The 27,706-nt window shown below is 42.4% G+C and overlaps 1 pseudogene; it reads right to left on the minus strand.

The window, feature by feature from the left end:
* Window positions 1-5,503: 5,503 nt before the first annotated feature.
* On the minus strand, window positions 5,504-26,823 carry LOC102269029 (vacuolar protein sorting-associated protein 35-like; annotated as a pseudogene).
* Between the last annotated feature and the right edge of the window lie 883 nt (window positions 26,824-27,706).

Consider the following 27,706-nt stretch of genomic DNA (forward strand, 5'->3'; position numbering starts at 1 on the left):
CCAGTATAAATTCTCCCTGAGTAATCTGAGACATTGAATTCAACAGGCAAAGACATTAAATTAGTTGCAGTGACTATGTCTAGGAACCAATATTATCCTGGCTTGGAGTCTAAAGAACTAAAGAAGAGCATAAGAGTGAGGTTACACCAAACAGATGATATTAATAACAGATCATAGTTATACAACAGTACCAGAGAGGACTTCTAAAGTTGAGAAATAGGACTAAAATGGAAAAATTCAATGCAGGCGCTCAACAACAGTTTGGGCTGGCAGAGGAAAGAGACAGAGAACTTGAAGATAAGTCAAGTGAGACGATCTAGTCTCACGTACTCAAGTGAGAAAAACAAGGAAACAGAAAGAAAGAAAAATAAACCCCAAAATATACATGATAGAAGCCTCAAGGAGAGGTGAGACAGGAAGGGGTAGAGAGAAAATTTAAGGAAGTAATGTCCCAAACGTCCCAAATTTGATGAAAAACATTAGTCTACACATCTATAGAGCACAAATAAATTCCAAGAAAGAAAAATTTGAGGTGATTTACACCTAAAAAGGTAAAACTATCAAAAGTCACAGAGAATATTGGAGGCAGCAGGACAGAAGGGACTCATTGTGAACCATGTATCCACAATAATAGTAAAGCTGATTTTTCATCAGAAACCATATCGGCCACAAAACAGTGGGACGACATATTCGAAGCACTGAAAGCCTCTTCAGGGGAAGAGCCAAAAGCAGGAATTCAAGCAAGGGTTTGTGTTCCTTACAGCTCTATGTGTGCTCAGGTGCTTCCATGTCCAACTCCTCCCAACATCACGGACTGTAGCCCACCAGGCTCCTCCACCCATGGAATTTTCCAGGCAAGAGTACCAGAGTGGGTTGCCATTTCCCACTCCAGGGAATCTTCCCCACCCAGGGATTGAACCCATGTCTCTTCCATCTCCTGTGTGAGCAGGCAGGTTCTTTACCACGGGTGCCACATGGGAAGCCTCATAGCTCTGTAAGTGGAAGTGGAAGTTGCTCAGTCACGTCCGACTCTTTGGGACCCCATGGACTGGAATTCTCCAGGCCAGAATACCGGAGTGGGCAGCCTTTCCCTTCTCCAGGGGATCTTACACAACTGCCAAAATGTAAAAACAGCTCAAACGTCCATCAAGAGATGGGTGGATAGACAAAATGCCGTCTATTCATATAATGGAATTTTTATACGGCTAGACAAAAGAAGGGAGTCCTGACACACTACACAGATGAACCGTGAAAACTTTATGCTGAGAAGTCAGACACAAAGGACCACATATTCCGTGATTCCATTTTCCTCGTCCAGAAAAGGCAGATCCACAGAGACAGAAAGCACAAGAGTGGTTCCAGGAGCTGGAGGTGGGGGAGGGAGTGCGGAGTGTGTGCTGAGGCTTAGGAATTTCTCTGGGGGCGGTGATGAAAACCTGCCTAATTAGAAGTGCTGATGGTTGCAAAACCATGCAAATATACCAAAGCTGACTGAACTGTACACTTTAAAATTGTGAATTTTAGATTTTAAGAATGGAATTAAGTCTGGAAAGTATATCTGACCTGAGATTCTATAATTCAAAGGAAACACAAATATTGTCTTTCTCTACAAACTGTAGAAAACCAAGAACAATTTTTCTAAGTTCTTGACCAAAACCTCAACTATACAGAACACAGCCGAGAAAAAAGACCCAACTGCAGCATTCGGTGCTCACTCAGGCTCACAGACTCGGCTCATCAGGGTGCTCTCAGTCCTCACTCTACTCTGCATGACAGTTAACAAGTCTGGGGATCTAGTCTTCCAGCAATAAGAAATTTTAGGATAATAAATAAAATAGTAGATGTTATATGATAATTACATCTCAGTAAACAAGAATGTTGCAAGTTCATCTTCCATGCTGTTGCTGTTCAGTCGCTCAGTTGTGTCTGACTCTTTGCAACCCCACAGACTGCAGCACACCAGGCCTCTCTGTCCTTAACTATCCCCTGGAGTTTGCTCAAACTCATGTCCATTGAGTTGGTGATGCCATCCAACCACCTCATCCTCTGTCGTCCCCTTCTCCTCCTACCTTCAATCTTTCCCAGTGTCAGGGTCTTTTCAAATGAGTCAGTTCTTCCCATCAGGTGGCCAAAGTGTTGGAGATTCAGCTTCAACATCAGTTCCTCCAATGAATATTCAGGACTGATTTCCTTTAAGATGGACTGGTTCAATCTCTTTGCTGTCCAGGGCATTCTCAAGAGTCTTCTGCAACACCACAGTTTGGAAGTGTCAATTCTTCGGCGCTCAGTCTTCTTTATGGCCCAACTCTCACATCCATACGTGACCACTGGAAAAACCATAGCTTTGACTAGACTGAACTTTGTTGGCAAAATAATGTCTCTGCTTTTTAATACACTGTCTAGGTTTGTCATAGTTTTTCTTCCAAGGAGTAAGCGTTTTTTAATTTCATGGCTGAAATCAGTACCCACAGTGATCTTGGGTACCCAAGAAAATGAAGTCTGCCACTGTCTCCACCGTTTCCCCATCTATTTGCCATGAAGTGATGGGACCAGATGCCAGGATCTTAGTTTTTTGAATGTTGAGCTTTAAGCCAACTTTTTCACTCTCCTCTTTCACTTTCATCAAGAGGCTCTTTAGTTCCTCTTCACTTTCTGTCATTAGGGTGGTTTCATCTGCATATCTGAGGTTATTGATATCTTCCATAATGACTATCAATGTAAAATATACACCCCATTAATAGAGCACCTATTTCATCAGATCACCATCAGCTCTGGGTATTGTCTTACTCTTTAGTCTTTGCCAATCTGAAAGTTATAACATAATATATTATTAGCTCAAATGCAACTTATTTGGTTGAAATAAAGGTGGCACTTTTTTTCATGTTCACTGATCAGTGTTTCTTTTTCTAATTATTCATTCATATTTGCTGCCATTTTTTATCCTACTCATCATATTGTTTTACTCACTTGTAAAGATTCTTAAATTATTAATTTTATATCGTTGACTGTCATATAGGCTGCTGCTGCTGCTGCTAAGTTGCTTCAGTCGTGTCCGACTCTGTGTGACCCCATAGATGGCAGCCCACCAGGCTCCCCCGTCCCTGGGATTCTCCAGGCAAGAACACTGGAGTGGGTTGCTGTTTCCTTCTCCAATGCATGAAAGTGAAAAGTGAAAGTGAAGTCACTCAGTCGAGTCCAACCCTCAGCGACCCCATGGACTGCAGCCCACCAGGCTCCCCCGTCCCTCGGATTCTCCAGGCAGGAGCACTGGAGTGGGTGCCATCGCCTTCTCCGCATATAGGCTGCACTTTTTCTCATATTTTTCTTGTATCAAGTGCAAGTCAGTAGTTTCTTTGTCATATTTATTAGTTTTTCCATTATAACTTAATCTTGGTATAATATTTAGACTTTTCATTTTTAACGATTGTAAGACATTCTCCTCTACATTCCTCTTATAGAATTATGAATTTAAGCATTACCCATTCCCTCTGAATCTGAAAGAACTACAAAATTATGAGTCTTGCTGGAGGATGGAGAAATTATAGATATCTGGCAATGTTTCCTCCTAATTCACTTGATGCACAATATGTAATTTTAGTTTTAAGTCTGGCAACTGCATAATAGTCAATGCCTGCTGTTTTCTAATTTAAACAAAGAAATCCTGTCAAAGAGAACTTGTCAAGGTTACAAAGAGGCTTATAAGCTTTAATAGTTTTAGCACAATACTCAAATATGTAGTGAATTACTGCTTGCACATAAGCAGGTAAGTTTATGTGCAGATAAGTAAGAACTTTGGAGATTCAAGAAGCACATTTCCTATCATTATTGTTCAGTCACTCAGTCGTGTCTGACTCTTTGCAACCCGGTGGACTGCAGCACGCCTGGCTTCCGTGTCCATTACCAACTCCTGGAGCTTGCTCAAACTCATGTCCATCGAGTCGGTGATGCCATCCAACCGTCCCATCCTCTGTTGCCCCCTTCTCCTCCTGCCTTCTATTTTCTCCAGCATCAAGGTCTTTTCCAGTGAGCTGGCTCTTGGCATCAGGTGGCCAAAGTATTAGAGTTTCAGCTCCACCATCAGTCCTTCCAAAGAATATTCAGGGTTGATTTCTTTTAAGATTGACTGGTTTTATTTCCTTGAAGTACAAGGGACTCTCAAGAGTCTTCTCCAACACCACAGTTCAAAAGCATCAATTCTTCAGTGCTCAGCTTTCTTTATAGTGCAACTCTCACATCCATACATGACTACCAGAAAAACCATAGCTTTGACTAGACTGACCTTTGTCGGCAAAGTAATGTCTCTGCTTTTGAATATGCTGTCTAGGTTGGTCATAACTTTTCTTCCAAGGAGCAAGCATCTTTTAATTTTATGGCTGCAGTCACCATCTGCAGTGATTTTGGAGCCCAAGAAAATAAAGTCTGTCACTGTTTCCATTGTTTCCCCCTCTATTTGCTATAAAGTGATGGGACTGGATGCCATGATTTTAGTTTTTTGAATATTGAGTTTTGAGCCAGCTTTTTCACTCTCCTCTTTCACTTTCATCAAGAGGCTCTTTAGTTCTTCTTAGCTTTTAAGGGTGGTGTTCTGCATATCTGAGGTTACTGATATTTCTCCTGGCAATCTTGATTCCAGCTTGTGCTTCATCCAGCCTGGCATTTCGTATGATGTATTCTGCATATAAGTTAAATAAGTAGGGTGACAATATACAGCCTTGATGTACTCCTTTCCCAATTTGGAAATGGTTTGTTGTTCCATGTCTTATTCTAACAGCTGCTTCTTGATCTGCATACAGATTTCTCAGGAGGCAGGTCAGGTGGTCTGGTATTCCCATCTCTTTAAGAATTTTCCAGTTTGTTGTGATCCACACAGTCAAAGGCTTTGGTGTAGTCAATAAAGCAGAAGTAGATGTTTTTCTGGAATACTTGTGCTTTTTTGATGATCCAATGGATGTTGGCAATTTGATCTTTGGTTCCTCTGCCTTTTCTAAAACCATCTTGAACTTCTGGAAGTTCACAGTTCACAAACTGTTGAAGCCTGGCTTGGAGAATTTTGAGCATTACTTTGCTAGCATGTGAGATGAGTACAATTGTGTGGTAGTTTGAACATTCTTTGGCATTGCCGTTCTTTGGGATTGGAAAGAAAACTGACCTTTTCTAGTCCTGTGGCCACTGCTGAGTTTTCCAAATTTGCTGGCATATTGAGTGCAGCACTTTCACAGCATCATCTTTTAGGATTCCATCACCTCCACTAGCTTTGTTTGTAGTGATGCTTCCTAAGGCCCACTTGACTTCACAGTCCAGGATGTCTGGCTCTAGGTGAATGATCACATCATTGTGATTATCTGGGTCATGAAGATGTTTTTTGTATAGTACTTCTGTGTATTCTTGCCAGCTCTTCTTAATATCTTCTGCTTCTATTAGGTCCATACCATTTCTGTCCTTTATTGTGCCCATCTTTGCATGAAGTGTTCCTTACTTTGCACAAAATGTTCTCTACAAGGCTCTACTTATCAGCAAAGCCCTCTGGGTCAGGGTCTTCTACAGGCTGATCTGGCTGATCCTGAATCAGTGTAGATATCAGATTCATTATGGACTCCACCTGGTCTTGAGAGACAATTTTGGTGTTATAATCCAGAACATTACTAAGCACATAACAACTCATGCTCTTTCTGGACTCATTGTCAAAGTTCTCAAAGAGTGGGTGAAAATATTTTAACTTCAAGGCTTAAAATATTGTTGTGTCAAGGGGTATCTTCAAAAGTCTGGTGAGCTTATGGTGAAACTGCACGACTGGTAGCAATATATTCATGGTTGAGTTTATTAAATATTTCCACTGTTGCTTCTAGAACTTTATCAACATAGCCACAAGGTCAGGATAACACTTAATAGTAAGGTTAATGAGAGAGACTTGTAAAGATGCAACACCCTCTGAAGGCATGTCTTGTCTAGACTGTAATACTGTAGCCACCTACTGTGAAAATATGTCAAAAGTTTAATATCTGTTGGGATTCCAGGTCCATCTTCATGGTGAGCAAATAAAGCGAATCTATCAATTAAAGAAATGATTATTTTTTTCACATTTACATATTGGTGTAACTCAGCACAAGCCCAAAGAAATGGATTCAAAGTCTGAAAGTGGAATTCTTCAGGGGAAAACCTGAATAATGTACTCCATAAGATATTCCTGATCCAAAGCATCTCTGCAGTTCACCACTTGCTCCAATATGCTGGTCAAAATAATCTGTAACATTCCACATTTACACCTTCCAGCTGACTAAGGTGCACCAAATTTCTTCCTGCTAAAATTCTCAGTTCTTGTCTTTCTTGTTCTCTTTTCTCTGTATCTCAGTTCTGTCGCTGATGCTGCATTCAACCCCATAGCTTGTTCATATCTACAAAGTTGAGTAGTACAAAATCCATGGAATCACTGATATTACCAGTTGTTGCTTCATCTGTTGGCTCTCCTGCTTCAGGTAAGATATTCGTGGTACACTGAAGTAGATAATTTCAAAGAAATAGACCTCTCATGGGTATTGCACAACAGGGCACATTTCTACCAAATCTTTCAAAATATCTTTCCTGGACTGAGGAAATGACTTAACATATACAATTCTGAGAGAGTCAATTCCTAGGCAGGTTGATAAGAAGTCTGGGGTCCCCAAGGAGAGAGAGGTCTGGAGTTCTCAAGGAGGAGATAGGGGTCTGGAATTCTCAAGGAGGAGGAAAGGAAAATGTTTTTTTCCCTCTACATTCCTTAGTCTTAGTCACATACAACGTTTTGATCTTTAAGCCTGGAACTGATGATTACACAACAAACAACTCAGTTTAAACTCTGTACTAAGGATTATATAACAACAATGTATCCTGCTTGAGGACAGTTTCTCCTTCCTGAAAACCTCTGGCTAATCCTGTTATCTTAAAAATGTAAATTACAGGAGTGGGTCTAGTAAGATTTTTACAACCTCCAGACATTCTTTTGATTCATTGTAATAACTAATTAAAAAAGTATATAACTCCACTGCTAACCCTAGCAGGGGGGCACTCTTTCTACCCCCTTCTGATGCCTATGTCAGAAGCTTTCTCTATCTCCTTTATACTTTAATAAAACTTTATTACACAAAAGCTCTGAGTGATCAAGCCTCGTCTCTGGGCCCTGGATTGAGTTCTTCTCCTCCGGAGGCCAAGAGTCCCAGCGCCTTTCATGATTCAGCAACAACCTTTCAGTTCCAGCTATGATCAACAGATAAAGCGTTGGGATGATGTTTCCAGCATACTGTACAAATTCATAGAGATCTGCCACTTTTCTGCCTTTAGCAAACTCATCTGTCAGGTAAACTTCCAAGCAGTGCAGTTCATCAGAGACAGCCGTATGAAGTTCACAGTAGCTCTTTAGTGATAACATAGAATCCTGGAGTTCACCAAGCATATTAGAAGCATGCCTCAGAGCATACATAAGCTTGTTCTTGTCCAGGAATGATTGGACCTTCACAGCCTGTATGGCTTCATCCAAGAGTTTCTCTGCTCATCCTGCAGTGTCTGCCGTGTTTTAAGCATGGTGACTCCCCTAAGCCTGCAGCAAGCAACACCCATGCGGATCCTCCCGCTGTCCCACACTTCTTAAGGGAACTAGACAGTGTGGTAAAGTCAGGGCATCAACAATTACAGTGCTTTGAACATACAATTATCTTTCAGTAGTCACTGTTAGGTAGGTAGAATAGGGAAAAGGAGTCCAAAATGGTGATGGCTAAAAAAAAAGGAAGGTCAAAGGAAGGTCTGAGGACCAGAGTGAAGACTTCAGGCAGAACAAGCAGCACTCCTGGCTAAGCCCAATTTGCATAGGGCAGACCCAGGTGGAGGACAAACATATAAAAGGAGAAGCCAAAGTGCTTTCTCACGGACTGTCTCTCCCGCGTGCGTGTGCTCTTTTCTTTCTCTCTCTCTCTCACTCTCCTGCTATCTTCTAAATAAAATAGAGCTGTAACAGCTGATTTGGTTAGCTGTTTTGCCTAAGAGCTGTAGCACGGTTTGTCCAAGACCCAAGAGCTGTGACGCGCCGAGGGCCTTAATGTCCATTGCTCCAAAGCTTTGTTGTGATGAGACAAAGAAATGAGGAACATACACTCGCATGACAGTCACGCTTCAAAAAAATAATTTACTACACATGTTGAACAAAACTTTTATTTCCTAATCATATATAAATATAAGTATATATACGTAATAGGCACTGAGACTTTCATCTCCCAAATGGAATTGTCCTGATTAATAGAGATATAATATATAATTCTTACAATTTACCAAGTTAAATACTAACGGTTACAAAAGGCCCTTTCAACATATCTGGGTCTCAAAAATGTGTGCATTGAAGAGACTCCTGGTTCTTGACAAGATGAAATAACAGAGATTATATTTACCATTAAGTCTGAAACAACCAAAAAGCAGCCAAATATATGAAACAATAATTTTAAGACACTGGAATCAAGCACTGAAGGACAGTGAGCTCTGAAAGACGAGAAACAAACATAAGTTGCCCCAGCTCACCCGCCGGAGGGCAGGGAGGGGAACCCAGGCAGAAGGAGGATGTCCCCCGGGGTTAAGGAGATGGAGCTGCGTGCTTGCCTTAGTGACTAGATAAACTAGCCATACCGAGCAAGAGAAAAGGCTGGAGATGCAAACTACCAGCGTCGGGAATGAGAGAGGCGACCTTACTGCAGACTGTACTGATGGTAAAAGGAAAACAGGGAGGCATTTTGCATTACTTTATGCCAATAAATTGTACAACTTAGATAAAAGGGACAAATTTCCCCCAAAGGGTGGATTCTTTGGATGACAAAAAAGAAGTAGATTACCTGAACAGTCCTGAATAATGTACCTACTGATGAAACTGAATTTTTAGTGAACAAGCAAACAAAACCTTCTCACAATGGAGCCACCAAGCTCAGATGGCTTTTTTGGTGATTTCTATCAACTATTTCAGGAAGAAATTTTATTTTAAACAAAATAACTCTAGAAAAAAATTAAGGAAAGATCTTGTTTGACCTAAGGTTCTTAGGTGTGATATCAAAAGCATTGTCCATTAACGAAAAAAGTGCATAAATTTAAGCTAATTAACATAAAACATTGCTGCTGTTTGAAGGATTATTAGGAGAATAAAAATAGAAGCCAGGGAGAAATTATTTGCAAGTCATGAACTTGTATCTAGGCTATATAATGAACATTCAAAGCTTAATAATAAAAAAAACAAAACCACCAACTACAAAGTGGATGAAAGATTTGAACCACAGCAGAGATAAGAGTGGCAAGTGGACACATGAAAGCACATTCAACACCATTATTTACCCGTTAAACACAAAGTTAAACCACGGAAGGTTGGCTACAGATAAAAAGATCAGCCATAGCAAGTGTCAGTGAGGCTGCGAACAACCGCAACTCTCAGCGGGGGTGGCAGGCGGAAGGGGAGGGCAAAATAGCACAGCTGCTTTGGAAGACAATTGCAGTTTCTAAAAGATGAGCGTACAACTCCAGTGTGTTCAGTCATTCTACTCCTAGGAGTTTACAAGGAAAAATAAAAGCATATGTCAACACAGAGTCGTGCACGAATGCTCAGGACAGCGTCATACGTCACAGCCAGAACTGGAAGCACACACCCTCTATGAGTGCATGGGTAAACTGTGATACAGTCACACAAGGGGACGCTACTCAGCAACAAAGAGGAAAGAGGGCTGATACACGCTGGTGAAATGATGTCTTGGTATAATCAGGCTGATGAGACAATCCAGACAAAAAGTGCACACACTGGATGATTCGACTAATATAAAATTCTAGAAAATGGAAACTACTGAATTGTGATGAAAGTGCTTGCCTGGGTACTGGAGGAGGGGAGGCCACCGGGGAAGAGGTTAAAGCCAGCAGGAAGACACTTTTGGAACTGATGGACACATTTACTATGACAATGAGTGGTGGTTTCCTGAGTGAATACAGATGTTAAAACATTAACTTGTACATATTTAATATGTGTATTTATTTTATGTCAATTATGGGGCTTCTGTGGTGGCTCAGATGGTAAAGAGTCAGCTTGCAGTGCAGGACGCTTGGGTTGGATCCCTGGGTTGGGAAGATCCTCTGAAGAAGGGAATGGCTACCGGCTCCAGTATCTTGCCTGGAGAATTCCATGGACAGAGGAGCCTGGTGGGCCTCAGGCTCTATAGCCCTTTCTCTTGGTATCTTGTGAAAACTAGGGTTTGGAGACTAGGACCACAGTCTGTAGCATTGTTGAATGAAACTCAAAATCATGAAATCTTATGTTAGAATAGACCCAAGGACTTTGGTAGATCAATTTCCCAGTCAAACAGAAATTCTTTGTATATCATCTTAGGTTACAGGTACCTAGTATTTCCTTAGCCTATTTAATTCCAGAGCATTCATTATTTCATTGTTATTTGTTTGAAAATCTATATATTATGAAGAAATCTGCTTCCTCTGGACTTTTCTTTACAAGATATTGTGTTTGATGCCTACTGAATATATGGTATTTAGTGGTAGGGAAATAATAACTTGATCCCTTGGACAGTTTTTTTTTTTAATTTTTATTTTTTGCTAGAAAGGGAACTTATAAACCACTTGCTGTACCCCTTATTTTACCTGCAGAAAAACTGACACTTAAAGTGTACATGGCCTGCCGTCTACACTCAAGGGCTTGGCCCAGTCCTCCTGTCAGTGTGCCCCAACAACTCTGTGCAAAACCTGCTTGTGTGATGGAAAAAGATAACTTGACCAACGCAGTTTAAACAGATGCTCTGTCATAAAATGCAGTCCATTCCAACCCCCCATTGTGGAACTGGAGTCACCCAGAGGTAGTCTTTATTCTATCCAGGAATATCTGACACCATGGTGTCTGATTTGTTTTCTTTTAAAATAATTTGTATATATGGAATCTTAGCAGTCATTTTATTATTGCTACACAATGAACTTAATGTTCTTCATTATTTAAAAATAATTTGCATCAGTTCAGTTCAGTCACTCAGTCGTGTCCAACTCTTTGCCACCCCACAGACTGCAGCAGGCCAGGATTCCCTGTCCATCACCGACTCCTGGAGTTTACCCAAACTCATGTCCACTGAGTTGGTGATGCCATCCAACCATCTCATTCCCTGTTATCCCCTTCTCCTCCCACCTTCAATCTTTTCCAGAATCAGGGTCTTTTCTAATGAGTCAGTTCTTCACATCAGGTGGCCAAAGTATTGGAGTTTCAGCTTCAGCATCGGTCCTTCCAATGAATATTCAGGACTGATTTCTTTCAGGATGGACTGGTTGGATCTCCTTGCCGTCCAAGGGACTCTCGAGAGTTTTCTCCAATATCACAGTTCAAAAGCATCAATTCTTCGGCACTCAGCTTTCTTTAGAGTCCAACTCTCACATCCGTACATGAATACTGGAAAGACTAGATGGACCTTTGTTGGCAAAGTAATGTCTCTGCTTTTTAATATTCTGTCTAGGTTGGTCATAACTTTCCTTCCAAGAAGTAAGCATCTTTTAATTTTATGGCTGCAGTCACCATCTGTAGTGATTTTGGAGACCCCCAAAATAAAGTCTGACACTGTTTCCCCATCTATTTGCCATGAAGTGATGGGACCAGATGCCATGATCTTAGTTTTCTGAATGTTGAGCTTTAAGCCAACTTTTTCACTCTCCTCTTTCACTTTCATCAAGAGGCTCTTTAGTTCTTCTTCACTTTCTGCCATAAGGGTGGTGTCATCTGCATATCTGAGGTTATTGGTATTTCTCCCGGCAATCTTGATTCCAGCTTGTGCTTCCTCCAGCCCAGCATTTCTCATGATGTACTCTGCATGTAAGTTAAATAAGCAGGGTGACAGTATACAGCCTCGACGTACTCCTTTTCCTACGTGGAACCAGTCTGTTGTTCCATGTCCAGTTCCAACTGTTCCTTCCTGACCTGCATATAGATTTCTCAACAGGCAGGTCAGGTGGTCTGGTATTCCCATCTCTTCAGAATTTTCCAGTTTGTTGTGATCCACACAGTCAAAGGCTTTGGCATAGTCAATAAAGCAGAAATAGATGTTTTTCTGGAACTCTCTTGCTTTTTCGATGAATCAGCAGATGTTGGCAATTTGATCTCTGGTTCCTCTGTGTTTTCTAAAACCAGCTTAAACATCTGGAAGTTCACCATTCTATAATTTGAATAGAAATAATTATAAAACTTACTATAAACAGATTGTTATAAAAGTAGCTTTCCAAAGCCCCAACTACCAATCCCATCACTGAATTGCATATTTGAATGTTTTACTCATTTCAAAATATCCTGAACAAACATTGGGGCTTCCCCAGTTATTCCAAGTTAAAATTGTGATTTCCCTTAGCCAGAGACCCCTCAAGAATCTAAAGCATCACAGTGTCCTTGTGGACAGAAACACTGCCTCACATTTGCATGGTGTCTATAAAATGACCATTTTGCTTTATCCACATTGTGAATAGTTTTTGGCACCCAGACTAAAAGCATTTCTGAATGGTTTTAGAAGAATCTTTAAGCCATTGTGCCAGAAGGGCTATAAGACATTAAAGAAGAGATCTCACGTAATTTCATGAAAAGTTGTCTGTTACTAAATGCTCACTAATTCTATTTTAATATAAATATAATTTATAATTCTTAGGAGCTTAACTTGCAAAACAATAAGAATTGTGTAAGTCTTTGTCAGTTCTGTCCTGAATTAACTTTTCAGGTGTGTTTACTGTTTCATGAGAGAGAGTAGATGAGCTCTCTTACAAATCAGATGTGCAGCATCCTATTACCATGGTGACATGCAGCCCATCCAGGACTGTCCACAGGCATCTGATGAGGCGTAAATTCACTTGCACTGATTGACTCTTCCCAAGTATTTGGATAGAACTTGGCCTCCACAGGAGAGTTATATAGTGTTCTTTCCCATTAAAAGTTCTGCTATTTTATGTTGTTTAGGCATGCCCAGCGGCCTAGGAAAAGTGAATGTAATATACTCCTTAACTAGCCAATTTAGCAGGAATGCTCTTTCAGAGAAATCACTCATGTCCAAAACTAAACTAATTTCCAAGATCTTTCATTTTGATAATCCAACCAAGCTCACTGGAGGTCTAAGCACATGGGGAAGAAGGAAATGGCAAATACACTCACGGCAGGACTGTTTGTTCTCACTGATCCCACAGGGGGTGACCGCTGGCACTTCCTGAAGGAAAACTCTGAGGAGCCTCAATCTGCCTTGGCAGACGTCAGCCCAGAGGAAAGGAGGTCGCCTGCCCCCGGAGGCGGAGTCTCAGTGGCTGTCTCTGGGCAGAGGAGAGGGTCTTCCCCGCCCACCTTGGTCTCCACCTGTGTTTCTCTTTAATATCTCTGCAGGGATCCTTGCCAGCTTCCGACGTTTCTTTCAGATACACAGTGAGGAAGTGATACCCTGAGGGACTGCAGTGCTGGCAACAGCTTTGATTCCTCTGAGGTTTCAGGTGTGAACAACACCAAACACTGTCGAGCAAATTTTTAAAAATTCTGAATGTGTGTCTCCCCTTTTCCCCTACTATTAGCACATTATGCTCAACTGTGAGCCTACCTGGTAAATTATATGACTCATGTTCTGCTTCCACTCAGTATTTTTGAAGCTTTTTGAAGATTATAAATGTGGTTAATACTCTGACATAACCAAAAATGTTTCTCAAGTTTTGTTTTTAAACAGTGATCTTTGCAGTGTTAAATTGTGTAATTCTGTTAAATTGTGAAGAGTATGTCTTTCAGCCCTAAGATCTTCCATACTCAGACCAAAAGCTTCAAATCCAAAGCAAGATCCAGTCTGATTGACATTTCACTGGGACCGCAAATGGTAGGTAGTCCAGGAAGCAGGTATTTTCAACCTGAAAGTCATATTCAAACCAATCAAAAGAAAAGCCTTGAAGGGCTTAGTTTTAGGGACTTTTTCTAATTTGGAAATTCCTCTCCGGTATTGAAATAAGCATTAAGGTAAATAGAGAATTAGAAATTAAATTTTGAAATACATGATGGATTATGATTTGTAAATAATTAGTAACAAAAATTCTAGTAACCTAGCATTTTCATTCGGAGAAGGCAACGGTAACCCACTCCAGTACTCTTGCCTGGAAAATCCCATGGACGAAGGAGCCTGGTAGGCTGCAGTCCATGGGGTCACTAAGAGTCGGGCACGACTGAGCGATTTCACTTTCACTTTTCACTTTCATGCATTGGAGAAGGAAATGGCAACCCACTCCAGTGTTCTTGCCTGGAGAATCCCAGGGACAGAAGAGCCTAGTGGGCTGCCGTCTATGGGGTCACACAGAGTCGGACACGACTGAAGCAACTTAGCAGCAGCAGCAGCATTTTCATATTCACTAGGGAATGCATTGTTATTCTAGGAAACTCTGAACTGAAAAAATATTTTCTCTAAGTATTATTTATAAATATTTTTGATGCTTTATGAATATTATCTTCCCTGGTGGCTCAGTTGGTAAAGAATCTGCCTACAATGCCTGAGACCCAGGTTCAATCCCTGGGTAGAGCAGATCCCCTGGAGAAGGACATGGCAACTCACTCCAGCATTCTTGCCTGGAGAATCCCATGGACAGAGGAGCCTGGTGGGCTACATTCCATGGGGTGGCAAAGGGTCGGACACGACTATCTGAGCATGTGGTTATTTATGTTGCGTGTGCCTGCGTTCTAAGTCACTTCAGTTGTGTCTGACTCTTGTCAGCCCACCGGGCTCCTCTGACACATGTGTATGTGCAAATAGCAGATTCACCCACAATAGTAGTATCTTTATTTCATCGATTATTTCATTATAAGCATACAAATAACAGATGAATGCTATATTTTATAAAGTCTCAAACAGTACAATGGCGATATCTCCCTCGATGAGGAAAAACTGCTTTGTTTCTTTTTGTCAGTGCCACGTGGCTTATGGGATCTGAATTTCTTGACCAGGGATCGATCCCAGGTGACCGGGGTGAAAGTCCCAAGTCCTAACCACTGGACTGCCAGAGAATTTCCCAAAATTGCTTTTTTATGACCATAAACTTTCCACTTGCTGAACCTATCTTCCCATCAGCTCTGCTTTCTCCTGCCTTCATGCCCAGGGCCTGAGGCATCCTGGAGGGTGGATTTAGGTGCCCACCAGCAGCCAAGGGTGACTCTGGGGGAGCCAAGGTCCCCGAGTCCTCATTTCTTGCTTGTGGGATCACTCTGCATCTGTTTCCTAGTGAGCTGGCTTCTGTCTAAGGACTTCTGACGTGCCCACTGCAGGTGAGGACATGGTGAGAGCATTGGCTATTTAGAAAACCATCCTCGGGCCCTTCTCCAAACACACACACTGCTGATGCACGTCCTGAAATTATACCTCTAATCATTTAAGTACATATGTAATTAAACTATGTAGCACATTTCACATTATAAATTCCGTAAGTCTGGGAAAGACTGAGGGCAGGAGGAGAAGAGGACAACAGAGGATGAGATGGTTGGATGGCATCACTGATTCAGTGGATATGAGTCTGAGCAAGCTCCAGGAGATGGTGAAGGACAGGGAAGCCAGAACTGAGTGCTGCAGCTCATGGGGCCACAGAGTCAGACACGACCTAGAGACTGAACAGCAATAACACACACACATGTAAAATAATACATAGAGCTATGTGCGTGTGTATATACAAATATGTGCATATGTAACTACATTCGCACAAAATGACAAAACATGACCAGTGTCTGTGTCTCTCCTGCTGTCTAGACCATGAGCTGCGTGTGTGCAGATCACAGCTCTTCTGCTCCGTAGCGTATCTCTGTGGCCTACAACAGTGCAGACGGCGCTCAGTGGGCAGCTGTTGAATGGGTTGTTTAGTGAGTGGATGGAGAGGGGATGAGAGGTTGTCTGTGGCAGGCAGCCTTCTTATGCACAGGCTGCACCTCGGCTGTTGTGAAGTCTGATATTAGAAAGTCCTTCCTCGCCCCAGGTTCTGTGGGTGGGCTTCTTCCATGTGCTGGGCCTTCATATTTGTAATGATAGCTGTCCTCTGAGCCCCAGCTACCCCGTAGGTAAGTGCAAACAGAATGAAGGCCGTAACACATGGGGTTTCCTGCTTCTAGTCATGCTGGGGGTGGATTAAGTTGCTGATGGTATTTGGATCAAATTATTGCACTCATCTCACACACTAGTAAAGTAATGCTCCAAATTCTCCAAGCCAGGCTTCAGCAATACGTGAACCGTGAACCTCCAGATGTTCAAGCTGGTTTTAGAAAAGGCAGAGGAACCAGAAACCAAATTGCCAACATCCGCTGGATCATGGAAAAAGCAAGAGAGTTCCAGAAAAACATCTATTTCTGCTTTATTGACTATGCCAAAGCCTTTGACTGTGTGGATCACAATAAACTGTGGAAAATTCTGAAAGAGATGGAAATACCAGACCACCTGACCTGCCTCTTGAGAAATTTGTACGCAGGTCAGGAAGTAACAGTTAGAACTGGACATGGAACAAGAGACTGGTTCCAAATAGGAAAAGGAGTATGTCAAGGCTGTATATTGTCACCCTGCTTATTTAACTTATATGCAGAGTACATCATGAGAAACGCTGGACTGGAAGAAACACAAGCTGGAATCATGATTGCCGGGAGAAATACCAATAATCTCATATACGCAGATGACACCACCCTTATGGCAGAAAGTGAAGAGGAACTAAAAAGCCTCTTGATAAAAGTGAAAGTAGAGAGTGAAAAAGTTGGCTTAAAACTCAACATTCAGAAAACTAAGATCATGGCATCTGGTCCCATCACTTCATGGTAAATAGATGGGGAAACAGTGGAAACAGTGTCAGACTTTATTTTTTTTGGGCCCCAAAATCACAGCAGATGGTGACTGCAGCCATGAAATTAAAAGACGCTTACTCTTTGGAAAAAAAGTTATGACCAACCTAGATAGCATATTGAAAAGCAGAGACATTACTTTGCCAACAAAGGTCCGTCTAGTCAAGGCTATAGTTTCTCCAGTGGTCATGTATGGATGTGAGAGCTGGACTGTGAAGAAGGCTGAGCTCTGAAGAATTGATCCTTTTGAACTGTAGTGTTGGAGAAGACTCCTGAGAGTACCTTGGACTGCAAGGAGATCCAACCAGTCCATTCTGAAGGAGATCAGCCCTGGGATTTCTTTGGAAGGAATGATGCTAAAGCTGAAACTCCAGTACTTTGGCCACCTCATGCGAAGAGTTGACTCATTGGAAAAGACTCTGATGCTGGGAGGGATTGGGGGCAGGAGGAGAAGGGGACGACAGAGGATGAGATGGCTGGATGGCATCACTGACTCAATGGAAGTGAGTCTCAGTGAACTCCAGGAGTTGGTGATGGACAGGGAGGCCTGGTGTGCTGCGATTCATGGGGTCGCAAAGAGTCGGACATGACTGAGCAACTGAACTGAACTGAACTGATTTAATGCTGACTTTTCAAGACCAGGGAATGTACACACTGAGTGTTCTCTATGGTTCTGTGTGATGCTCTTGCATGTGGTGACATTTTTAGCCTTCGGAGGCATTTGTCTTGACTACACTGGGTCTTCTGTTCCTTCATATACATTTTAGAACTGATTTACTAAAGACCACCAAAAAGAAAAAACCCTCTCAGGATTGTGATTGGTATTGAATTAAATTTATAATTTATTTTTATGGAAAAGTTAATGATTTTGCCTTCCTATCCATGAACATAATGCATTTTGGGGTCCTTTTAATGAATTTTGATTAAATTATATCATTTTTTCCATAAGAATTTTACACATAATTTGTTAGATTTATTCCTAGATAGCTCATATTTTTATTGCAATTATATCTGTAGCTCTTAGAAATTGCATTTAACTGTTGTTGGTGTTAAGAGAGGCAGTAAGTTCTATAAGATGTTGAGTGTAAGCCTGAGGTGTTTTTGAAAATCCTTATTAGGGTTCTAGTCTTTCTCTGAAAGACCGCCTCCACCTGTTCCTCTGCCTCTTAAGTGAGCACTAAAAATACCTCTTGGAATCAAAGTTAAAGAATGGGTACATGTTTTGGACTTAAAAACAGTGAAAATAATTTATGACCATGGCTATCGAATCTGAGAAAATAGTATAAATATGGAAATAGTAAAAACTTCTGGAGTTGCACACATGTTCAAAGGCTGTGTTTTGGAATACAGCAGGGCCCTCGGGAGCAGCACAAGGAAAACTCTACTGTTTTTCAGTGACTGTCTCAGTTTCAAGTCACTTAAATTCACAGAACCGTCTTATTTATTGACACAATTGCAGCAAATTTAGAAAACAATATTCAGTAACTGGGCAAACTATGGAGAAAAGCAGATAACTTATATGCCTTTTGTCAGTTAGCAGCTGGTGTTTGAAACAGAAGCACTCACTTCCTGCAGCATATTATTGACTAAAAGTCAATAGATCTTGGCTGTTCAGTGGGTTCTGAGATACAGGTGGGTCCGGCTCTGCTCTAGCTGTCTCTCGATCTGCCGTGAGCTGGCTGGTGATGACCGAAGAGTGGAGGACAAGCCGCGCATCAAGCCTCTGGAACCGTCATCTCTGCTGCAGTCCTACTGGCCAGCAGGAGGCACTGGCCAAGCCCAGCGCCAATGTGGATAAAGTACACCTGCTTTTAGCATAAGGAGCTGCAAAGGCCCTGGCAGAGAGCGTGCATTTAGAGGAGGCGGCAGTTTGGAGTCACAGTTCAATCCATCAGAGTGCATTTGTGATTTCTACTCTGGCAGTAGAATGCTATCCTACTCACTGTTGGTTTGAAGGCATATAGTCTCACCACTTCAGTGTTCTACTGATGGACAGGGGCAGGAACATGGGTACATTTTAACATTCATTTGGTTGAGTGATGTGCCTGTGCATTTGGCTGATTCCACAAGTCCTGTGGAGGCTCCATAAACAATTTTACTTGCTGTTTGCACAGTGAGAATAACCATCCACTTGATGTCTGAGCACTTTCTGCAGATGTAAGAGTTCTCACCAAGTGCACCATCTGACATGGTGTCTGAAGTTCTATCCTTTCTGGCCTCATTCTTTTGGATCTTAAACATTTGCAGATACTGCAAGTCTTTAGGTCCTAAGCTGCCGACACCCTGATGACAAGAAGCAGCTCTTGAGGAGCTGATGGCCCCGAGGGAGGCTGGGCTTCCTACTCTGTCTTGTCCTGGGTGGACCTGTCTCATTTCATCTTGAACAAGCACACCTTTCTCCAGAGAGCTGCTGTCTGTGGTGCGTACAAATCAATAGACCAATATGAAGAATTGGGGTTTAAAAAATAATTGTGGATTCTTAATTGGAACAAGTGCTAGAAGGTGGCAAGGTCACTTACCTGGGAAACACACTAGCGGGTCCCACTGTGGAGAAGCTGCAGGATTCGTCCTGCGCAAGCACTGGTCTGAGCTGAATCATCATGTCACCCTTCCCATGACTTCACCACTCTCTGATGATGATAAAGGAAGCAGGATAGATTGAAATATCAGCAGCACTCATGAGGCACCACCGACATGAACGAGATAATACCATCTCAAGACACTGCGCAGGGGAATTAAGAGAAGTCAGATGATTCCGCGTGGGCTGCGTCCAAGCTCAGTGGGACTATCAAGTCCTTCCAGATGTTAAGTGATTAATAAATAAAGCAAGTTTGACGGAGTCCAGGCTGTGACTGAGGAACTGGTAATTTGGCAGAGAATCTGGTTTCACATTATCACTTATGGATGTGATTTTTAAGTAACCTTGGAAAACACTTATGAGTTAAGCAACTGTTTATGCCCTTGAAAATTTTGTGCTGTTCTCAGTTGCCAGTGAGTGTGGGTGTGAGCAGAAGGTGGAGCTTGGGCTATGCGTGGAGTGGACGGGAAGTGGCAGATCTGAACAGTAGTGGAACTGACAGCACGCTCAACGAGGAAAGAGACTCTCTCTGTTTTAACAGATCTACATCACATTCTATTTAAAATCATCTTTTCAGTAGATTGCATTTCCCTGCTAAATTGTAAACTTTGTTTGCTTTGCTCAGAATCATGTTCCCAGAGGCCAGCTCGGTTCCTGGAATACAGCAGCGTTTCTTGGGTGAGGAGCTGGGCACAAAGGCCAGGCGGAAGGCTCTGTCATGGGCAGGCAAGGCGAAGTGGGGAGAGGGCCTTTCACAGCTTCTCGGGTTCCCTTTCAACTCAGTCTTTCCTGAAGAGGCACAGGGCTGGGACGAATAACCATGGATATCCAATAAAAATAAGCGAGGAGATTGCTTCGGTCTGAGGGGACAGGAGCGGAGGTCTGGAAGTGGGGAACTGACTGCAGCAACTGCTCCTGGAGTGCTCGTCTGTTCTTAGGCTCTCGGTCACACACGTGCCCCCCCACCCCACGTGATGAGCCCTCTGACCTTGTATTTACTCACAGGGCAATCACCCTTCACTCCCCAGATCACCCAAGCACCCAGGTTACAGCACAATATGGTAAAGTTACCCCTGTAATCCAAGTCAGCAGGAGTTTGAAGGAGTTCTTGTTTTAACTCAGGGAACCCAGAAAGCTTTTGCAGTCCAACCAAAATCTTAAATAGTTTAACTGATTGCTTCTCTGCCTTAGTTTTAAAAGTATAACATATTTGAATTGTACTTTATTTTTGAGAAATAGTTTTATTCACTAAAGAGAATTTTTATGTGCTTTAGCAAAAGAACATTTACACAAAACACAAATCCTGACTGTATTTCTCAAACTTATAAAACAATGTGCCACTTTGACAAATGCCACAATTTATGAACTTTCTTAATGATGTTTTACATTTCCAAACTAACAACATAACTAAAAACAAATCAAAGCAGGAGACAAAGCAACTCATTTTCCCCCAAACATTCTCTCTTACTCCTTTGAGAAGTCTGCATTGTATGATTTGACCCCTAGCAAACCTGTGAAGTGGCTGAAGCTCTATTTCCACCTTTCAGCTGAGCCACAAGGGAACTCCCATTTCCATCTTTCAGAAGAAGAGCAGAAACAAATTACTAGAACCAACCAAAGACTCGCCACTGAGGCACTGCATGGGAGTAGGACCCTGGTTTTAAATTCCTGGTCTAGCCTACTGTGGTTTCTAATAATTGAAGTTGAATGTTACGGGGTTGAATGAATTCCTCTCACTAAAATACGAGGTCAATAGTGAGATGTCTCCTGGAAACATCTCTTAACTTTTAAAATAAAGAATTCCTACACTGACTTTTTTCTTACAGTCATTATTTCTAATTCAAGTTAATGAAGGAACATGAGTATCTACATTTTCTACTGTGTATATTTAAGAACATTTTTTTTTTAAAGAAAGGGATCTTTTGTGTTCGTAGCCAGCAATCAAGCTAAGCCTAGAGAGTAATACAAGAGCCAGTTACCTTAAAGAAGTGACTTTTTCTTCCCTTAAATGATGATTAGGAATATAGAGAAAAACTGTAAACAAAATCATTTAAGCAGATCAAGCAGCTAAAACTCATGATGATGACCACACACGTGGAGAGCAGCCCAAAATCCCCGTGAGAGGTTGTTAGTGTCCCTTCTTAAAGGGTTATTTTGAAGGAACCTGCAGCCTCCTGCTAAACAGCAGAGTCAGCCCTTTCACCGCTTGTGGGGACTCTGCATTCTGCTTCTGCCAGGTGTGAACTGATTCCTCCCTGGGACGGCTGTGGCTCCACTTCTCAGTGTTGAATTAATCCCAGCACACAACGTCCTGTGTAAGTGGTTCTAGAGTTGTCTGAGACAAAGTGTAAACATGTTGAGTGAGGGGAGGGAGAAGGAAAAGGTGGGCCAAAAGATGAGGAAATACACTGATTGAAAAAAATATGGAGTTAAGAGTAGAACCAAATTTTTCAACACCTACTTGGAAGTGTCAGAGGAGAGGAAATTTCTCTTTCAGCTTTTCTGCTACCGTCTTTAATTGCATAAGCTCTCAAAGAGACCTTCTTAGAAAATCCCACTTCATAGAGAAATTAGCATTCCCATGACTTATCCCATTGTTTATATGAAGAAGAGTAATGACCATTGTTGAGTAACAATACAAAAGCGATGGTAATATTTACTGAGCCCTTACCGTGTGCCAGACACCATGTGCCAGACACCGTGTGCAAGACACCGTGTGCAAGACACCGTGCCAGACACTTTTCTTGCACTGTCTGTCCCACTGAACTCCTACAATAACTATAAGAGGTGGACATCATCATCCCCACATCAGGGGCAGAATAAATAGAACCCTGGGATTCAGGGTTGGCCTGACCCTGGCCTGACTCCAAAGGTTACTGTTTTCTCTCTATATGTTTGCCGTTGTGTAGGGGCCAGGGGCAAGCAATGATGTACAGGGGCTGTGCATTAAGGCAGGTACACCTTCTTGAAAGGGCAATTCTCTTGAACGATTTGGTGAAAAGGTTTTGAATTTTTGAGCTCTTAAAGTGCAAGGAGATCCAACCAGTCCATTCTAAAGGAGATCAGTCCTGGGTGTTCTTTGGAAGGAATGATGCTAAAGCTGAAACTCCAGTACTTTGGCCACCTCATGCGAAGAGTTGACTCATTGGCAAAGACTCTGATGCTGGGAGGGATTGGGGGCAGGAGGAGAAGGGAACACAGAGGATGAGATGGCTGGATGGCATCACTGACTCGATGGACATGAGTCTGGGTGAACTCTGGGAGTTGGTGATGGACAGGGAGGCCTGGCGTGCTGCGATTCATGGGGTTGCAAAGAGTCGGACACGACTGAGTGACTGAACTGACCTGAAAGTGCAAGTATTGCAAGTCAGTCGCTCAGTTGTGCCTGACTCTTTGCGACCCTATGGACTGCAGCCCACCAGGCTCCTTTGTCCATGGGACTTTTCAGGCAAGGATACTGGAGTGGGTTGCCATTTCCTTCTTCACGGGATCTTTCTGACCCAGGAACTGAAGCCGGGTCTCCTGCACTGCAGGCAGATTCTTTACCATCTGAGCTACGAGGAAAGCCTTGAGCTTTTAAAAAAGTTGTCAAATAAGTTGAAAGCAACATCACAACAACTCTTGCCTTGACAGGTGGCTCAATCACATTTTGTCTAGTAAGACTCAGGGGATTGAATATTTTATGTTCAGCAGTCACAAAATTGGCTTTTTCCGTTTGTTAATTAATTTCATAGTAGCTGTCGTAAGAGCATGTTCAAGAGGTTAGAAAGACTTGTTGAATAGTCAGTCCACTGAAATACATGAGCATAAACTGAAATCCTTGGCAAGGTTGGCCAAAATTAAACGTTTATTTTCTCAAAAGTGTCGAGTTTTCCTCTTGCAAAAGAGTGGGACTTTCTTCTTTTATTAAACATTGGCTCCCACTGGAATATTATCTCCCTGAAAGCACAAACTTGTCTGTTTTCTTTCACTACTCTATCCTCAGAACATTTCCAGCATGCACCACATGTTTGATAGACATATGCAGAATGAATTAATAGAATTAAAATTACACAAAATGTTAGCAGTTCAACTTCCTGCCACAGCTGTGTTCCATCAAATAATTTGTTTGTAAACAAATATGATATCTAATTTTACTTCTGTTTGCAAGGAGTTTCCTGATACCAAAAGACTGAAAATATGGGGTAGGAACTTTAGAGTCAATTTTCACTTAGGTTGTCCAGTTGAACTTTAAACTGGAAAAATGGATCAATTTTTGAAGGCAGGAAATTTGAATGTGAGAACTTGATGAAAATATACAACATAATAAGAAACGTTCAGAAGAGTCTAACAACACAGGAAATGAGGATATAAATATAGATATGTAGATATAGCAATTTTCTTTGGATTCCCCACAGTGAACCCCCACACCCTAACTATAACTAGCTAATAAGGTCTTGAGCAGCGTTAGTTAATCTAAAACTGTGTGACATAGCAACACAGGAGGATGGGGGAAATTACTCTTTTTGAATCATGAGCTGTTCAACTACAGTGCCAAGACCATTCAGTTGGGAATGTTCTTTCAACAAATTGTGTTGGGAAGACCTGATATACACATGCAAAAAGCAATGAAGCTTGACCCCTACAGCATACAACAGAAAAAAATTAACTCAGAATGGATCAAAATATTAAATGCAAGTGCCCAGACTATAAAACTCTCAGAGGAAAACGTAGGGAGAAAGAGTCATGACATTCGATTTGACAGTGATTCTTTGGACAGCAAAGGCACAAGCAACCAAAGAAACGTAGACAAGGTAGACCCCGTCAAAATTAAAACCTTACATACAGCGAAGGACACGGTCAGCAGAGTAAACAGCAACCCACGGAAAGGGAGAAAATGTTTGCAAATTATTTTTCTAAAAAGGAATTGATATCCAAAATATATATAAGAACTTGTACAATAGAAAGTTTAAAAACAGAGAAAGGATTTGAATAAAAATTTCTCCAATGAAGTATACAAATGGCCTTTAAGTACATAAAAAGACGTTCAACATCACTAGTCTCTGGGGAAGTGCAAGTCAAAGCCTCAGTGAGACAACACCTCACACCACTTGGATAGGTTTAATCAAAAACCGGAAAATGCAAGTGTCGGGAAGGATGAGGAGAAATCCAAAGTCTGGGACATCACTGTGGGAACGTAAGATGGTGCAGCTGCTGCAGAAAATGATATGCATGCCCGTGTGCTCAGTCGTGTCTGACTCTGTGACCCCGTGGACTGCAGCCCACCAGGCTCCTCTGTCCATGGGATTATCCAGGCAAGATTACTGGAGTGGGTTGACATTTCCTACTCCGGGGGATCTTTCCAATCCGGGGATCAAACCCAGGTCTTTTGCATCTCCTGCATTGGCAGATGGATTCTTTACCACCTGGGAAGCCCCCATGGAAAATGATATGGCAATTCCTCAAATAATTCAACATAGAATTATCATATGATCCAACAGTTCCACTCTTGGCATTATAGCCCAAAGAAATGAAAGCAGAGACCAGAACAGCTATTTGAACACCTATCTTCATAGCAGCGTTATTCACAGTAGCCAAAATGTGGAAGCAAGTCATGTGCCCATCAGTAGATGACAGGAAACAACATGTAGAACATACATACGATGGGGTATTATACTATGAATAAGGATACGAGATTCAAACAAGTCTTGCTGTGGACATAGGTTTTGAGTTCTCTTTCTTCAATATCAGCAGGGGTGTGCCTGAATCACTGGATAAGTTATGCTTTTAATTTTATAAGAAACTGCTGCCCTTCTTCTAAAACCATCTCCAGAATCTTTCACTTCATGAGTGATGTGTGAAAGTTCTAGATGCCTCACTTCTCAGCTCAAGGCCATGCTTGATTTTTAGATTATTACCTATTGTTATGGCTGTGAAGTGACACTGCATTGTGATTTTTGATTGTCTTTGATGACTAATGGTGACAAGCAAGTTCTTACATGCTTACTGGCCATTCATATACCTTATTTTGTGAAATGTCTGCTCAAATTTTTACTCATTTTAGTCTGATTGTCTTTTTGTTACAGATTGATTACAGTTTCTTATATATTTTAGAGTACTTTGTTAGCTATACGCATTGTAAATATTTTCTTCCAGTCTGTTTTATCTTTTCATTCTCTTAAAGTGCATTTTTATGAGCAGAAGTTGTTGATTTTGATGAAGCTGAGTTTATCATATTTCATTTTGTGGTTGATAGGTATTTTTTTTATTGTTGTTTTATTTTGTTTTTGTTTCACATCTAGATAAATTTTTGCCTACCTCAAGTTCAGAAAGACATTTTTTCTATGTTTTCTTCTAGAAGATTTAGACCTTATAGATTTATGTTTAGGTGTAAAATCTATCTTGTATGACCAGTAAGACTTTGGCAAGGAATCAGAAGACAAAAAGCACAGAACACAGGTGAGGAGTCGCAAAACTTAGTGATGGGCGATTTGCAAAGTTTTCTGGGTTACTCAGTCTCCTTCCGAAGTTCTTATAATGGGCTAGTCAGAGGAATGAAGACAGGGGTGGGGGTCAGCTTCTCAGGCGCTTGGAAGACAGTCATTACCACTCCCCCAACACAGAGGGTCCCCATCCTTACTGCCTGGGGAAGTGGCCCCAGTTTTCAAACCAGCCATGAACACCCCAGAGGCTGTGACACAGATGACACGGCGGGTGGTGCAGGACGTCCTCCTTCTCCGTTTGGGCTCAAGGGTGTGGAGCAGGCGCTGCTAAGGAGGCACGGACGAGAATCTGAGGCCTCAGGCTGCACACCAGAGCAGACAGAGTCACTTCGTCCTGAGGACTGTGGACGAAGACAAACCTTCCCAGGGGAGGGCTTCCTGGCTGGGGGAAGCAGGCTCTGGCCTGAGAACCGCGTGGAGGGGCGGTGAGAGGGCACCGGCTGCCACCAGGGTTTGGGGGGCTCTGTGGGGACAGCACCAGGCCTCCTGGTCCTTGGGTGGGCCCAGGACCCGGGCTGCGGCCTCGACCCCAGGGCAGCGACAGCCTGGCCCACAGTCGGTGGGGCTGCTCCGCACCACCTTCAGATCCAGCCTCTGGATTTGACTCGACCAGCTAGAATGTTTTCAAAACTTGTCTGTGCCCCCAAATAGAGGAATGTCCACCCAGACAAAGCACCAAATAAACAAACTGCAGGACGTCAGCTGGACTTTGTTTACTGCTGTGACTTCTGTGGGTGGAGCGGGGAGGATGAAATGCTCTGTTTCTGCAGAGTTTGAGCCTAAGGAGGATTTCAGTCTTGAGTGTTACGTAAGAGCCTGGAAGCTGGTCCCGGAAAGAGCTGGCGCCCTGTCCCAGGCAGCACTGCGTCCAAGCATCGCTCTGTTTAGCCTCAGACCTGGACGTTCCAAAGGGGGGCCGCTTTACTCATCTTCGCGTTCCTCGTGCCTGGCATGTTCTCAAACTCAGTAGATATTTGAGCTCATTAATCAAAGGATGACTAAATAGTCAGGTGGCTGCCAGACTCGCGTGCTAATTGAGAATGTGTTTGAGACCTTTGAGAGTCTTCTTTTTTTAGAAGTTATTATGTGAGGAAGGTCTCTCCAAATCCCCTTGACCCTGGGGACTGTTAGTTGACTTTTGAGAAGAGCTGACCACCTCTCAGTGAGCACACAAGGTCATCCTGGTCGTCTTTTCTTGGACTGCAACCGCAAATGCTTTACAGACTGTGATCTCATTTGGAAAGATGCTAATTTTAGAAATAAATCTATTTCTTCAGAAACTTGAGTTTGGCTCCAGAGGGCATTTTGGCCCAAATCTCTGTTTGCTTCGGCACTTTTTTCACCATGGCTTTTTGGCTTTGGTGATTCCGCAGTGAGACAGGAGATGCTGGGGACAGATCTGCATTCAGACTTGGCAGACACGGGAGAGCTGCTTTGTCTGAGTGATAAACAGGGACAAGGAGACTCATTCCGACTCCTGAGTTTGGACATCTCAAAGCATAAACATTCAGCACTATCCCTGGCAGGCCCTAGGCCTCGGGCATGAGAAGTCTGTAAACAAGTTTGCAATGGAGAGAGACAGCTCCCAGCTCCTGTGATGCTGACGACCGCCACACAGGCGCACAGGCCTCTGCCTCCAGATGACATGTGGCCACTCTTAGCACTTTGCAGGGCACTGGACAGTGGGCTTGGGGTCTCCCAGTCAGCCTGGGATCCTGTCTGAGCCCAGAGCTGACTTGGGCAAGAGGCAAATCCACTTTCAATGTTGTCTCTCCACTTTCACTTCTCCGAAGAATTGTTAATAATTTTGCA

Source organism: Bos mutus, chromosome 4, assembly GCF_027580195.1.
Source record: "Bos mutus isolate GX-2022 chromosome 4, NWIPB_WYAK_1.1, whole genome shotgun sequence".
Lineage (NCBI taxonomy): Eukaryota > Metazoa > Chordata > Mammalia > Artiodactyla > Bovidae > Bos > Bos mutus.